General features: G+C 40.3%; 2 pseudogenes; both read left to right on the forward strand.

Moving 5' to 3' along the window:
- The first annotated feature begins 2,272 nt into the window (after window positions 1–2,272).
- Window positions 2,273–2,392, forward strand: LOC134947188 (5S ribosomal RNA; annotated as a pseudogene).
- Window positions 2,393–2,699: 307 nt separating this feature from the next.
- On the forward strand, window positions 2,700–2,819 carry LOC134947250 (5S ribosomal RNA; annotated as a pseudogene).
- The last annotated feature ends 269 nt before the right edge of the window (window positions 2,820–3,088 follow it).

Raw genomic sequence — 3,088 nt, forward strand, 5'->3', positions numbered from 1 at the left:
AATAAGAATTTACTTACCGATAATTCTATTTCTCGGAGTCCGTAGTGGATGCTGGGCGCCCATCCCAAGTGCGGATTATCTGCAATACTGTACATAGTTATTGTTAACAAATTCGGGTTATATTGTTAAGGAGCCATCTTTAAGAGGCTCTTTCTGTTATCATACTGTTAACTGGGTTTAGATCACAAGTTGTACGGTGTGATTGGTGTGGCTGGTATGAGTCTTACCCGGGATTCAAATTGCCTCCCTTATTGTGTACGCTCGTCCGGGCACAGTACCTAACTGGAGTCTGGAGGAGGGTCATAGGGGGAGGAGCCAGTGCACACCACCTGATCTGGTAAAAGCTTTACTTTTTTGTGCCCTGTCTCCTGCGGAGCCGCTATTCCCCATGGTCCTTTCAGGAACCCCAGCATCCACTACGGACTCCGAGAAATAGAATTATCGGTAAGTAAATTCTTATTATAATTTATCATAATCTATCCTATTTATCTTTCTTTCTATTTTCACTTTTATTCTCTTATTTACCTTCTCCACTCTCTTCTTCTTTCTATTTTCCTATTCACTTCTTGTGTTTTTTCATTTTTACAAATTTGTATATATTTTATAATATCATGCTAAAAAATTAATTATATACACACATGCTTCTAAGAGAAGCCTTCTATTGAGCCACATATTCATGATTTATAAAACCATTTTCTCACTTACTGCACCATAGGTTTATAAATTAATGACATCAACCAATGATCTAATTAAGAACTTTATTCTATTATCTACACAACTGTTTCAAATAATTAAGCTAGCGCATCAAAGTATTATCACATCAATCTTATTTATTAAAATCTCATGTCATAGCATCAGCATTCACTAACCCACCTCCTCAAACCCTCCTCCCATTGCACCTCAGAATATTTATTCCTTATTTATAATTCCCACCTCTATTTCAAATAACAGGGAATATTAAGGAGCCACAGCCATGCAATCAAGTGGCCAAATATGGGTGGATCCAGTGTCTAACAATCAGCAGGTCCTATTAATTACCAGCACTCTTGTTTAAAAACTGCAACTTTCAGCAAACACATCACGTCCTGTGATCAAGCTCACTATGCGAAACGTACGTCAGGAAGGAAGGATTGCGATCACGTGATGCGCACACGTGACCGCACCAGCCGGAATCCCTAGAACGGTCACCAGGCAACGGCCGCGAAGCTCCGTTCCTCGGACGGTGAGACTCCGGCCATACGCCGCTTTAGCCCCCGGAGCCCAGGCACGGCGGCAAGCGGGTCCCTTAGCGACGGCACCATTACTGGAGTTGGTATCGTATACCTTGCACCCCGTTTTGTGAACTGCACCTAAATAACTCAGTTTGTCAGCACAGATTTTTGAGCAACCAGCAGCCATTAGAGCACTGTATGCATGGTCAGTAACCATGTATACCAACATCTGAAACAACTGAGACACTATATTTCTAATTATAGCTACATTGTCACTTTTTTAATCATGGTTAAGAGCACTACTGGATAAACTGTCCCAGCCAGCAATACCATAAGGACCTAATTGCCTCTCTTTCTCCACCAATAAAGGTATACAATGCTGGGATAATTTATACTTGCTACAAACAACAATAGCAAGTTATTATCAACATCACTGGGATTATTTTCAGTCTCTTTCCTGAAATTGATCTCATTCATTCAATAACTGCATATTCCAGCAAATGCTCTGAACTTTAGTGCTCATCAGGTTCAATTATTCAAAAACTGTGCAAGTTTTCTACAACACCAGCAGTAATCTGCTGGCAAGCACTTAGTTAAAGCCTGCTTTCCCATAACAGCGCAGGGATTTGCTACAGGTTCCAGGCACTAGTCATAAAAAATATTTTAGCATTTGTCTGGTTTAGTGCATAGGGGTGAATAATTATATCTTATTATTTTGCAAATTTACTGCTATTCTCGCAGTCTGTGCAGCATAATTATATTTTGGACCTATAAATTGGTATAACCTGATACGGCCGTTCTGGTGCCCCTAGGACTTTCTAGGAGTGAAAGGCCAGTCCTAATTGTGGACGTTGTGTGGTGTCAAGGAATTTTTCCCACATAATAGGCCCTCACTCATGTGTGTACCTTTCTTGTGGCTGATGTGTCACATGGTGACTAAACCAGGTGGCTGCACATAATCTCATTTTTCTGTTGACCATTGTACCATATATGTTTACAAATCCTTAATATATAGCGGTTACACTATATAAACCTGGGTGACTCAAGAGGGTGAGTACAATATTTGTGGTCATACCTCACTGGAGATGCCCAATCTCTTCTGACCTTGGAAGCTAAGCAGTGAAAGGCCGGGTTAGTACTAGGATGGGAGACCACCTCTGAACACCCTGGTACTGCAATAAATTGATTCCCCAATACAGTGTCACTTATACATATATTATTGGATACTTGGTTCTCACATGAGTAATGATTTAATTTTCTGCATCTGTGAAAGGCAAGTCCTATTTGTGGACGTTGTGTGGTGTCAAAGAATTTTTCCCACATAACATGCCGTCACTCATGTGTGTATTTCTCTTGTGGCTGATGTGTCACATGGTGACTAAACCAGGTGGCTGCACATAATCTCATTGTTCTGTTGACCATTGTACCATATATGTTTATAGCAGTCTTACTATATATACCTGGGTGACTCAAGAGGGTGAGTACAATATTTGCGGTCATACCTCACTGGAGATGCCCAATCTCTTCTGACCTTGGAAGCTAAGCAGTGAAAGGCTGGGTTAGTACTAGGATGGGAGACCACCTCTGAACACCCTGGTACTGCAACAAATTGACTCCCCAACACAGTGTCACTTATACATATATTATTGGGCACTCGCTTTCCACATGACCAATGATTTAATTCTCTGCATTTATAATAATCCATAATGGATATCTGCAGAATAAATGATGGTCACATATTACATGAGTTTCAATGTGCAATGTTTAATTAATTTTGGTACCACAGATATTAATTTCCGGCAACTGGTAGACTGTGATATGGATATCACGCATGATTTATAATCTTTTTTCATATTTTCGCGAAGCTTCTATATTCA

Source organism: Pseudophryne corroboree, chromosome 7 (assembly GCF_028390025.1).
Source record: "Pseudophryne corroboree isolate aPseCor3 chromosome 7, aPseCor3.hap2, whole genome shotgun sequence".
NCBI lineage: Eukaryota > Metazoa > Chordata > Amphibia > Anura > Myobatrachidae > Pseudophryne > Pseudophryne corroboree.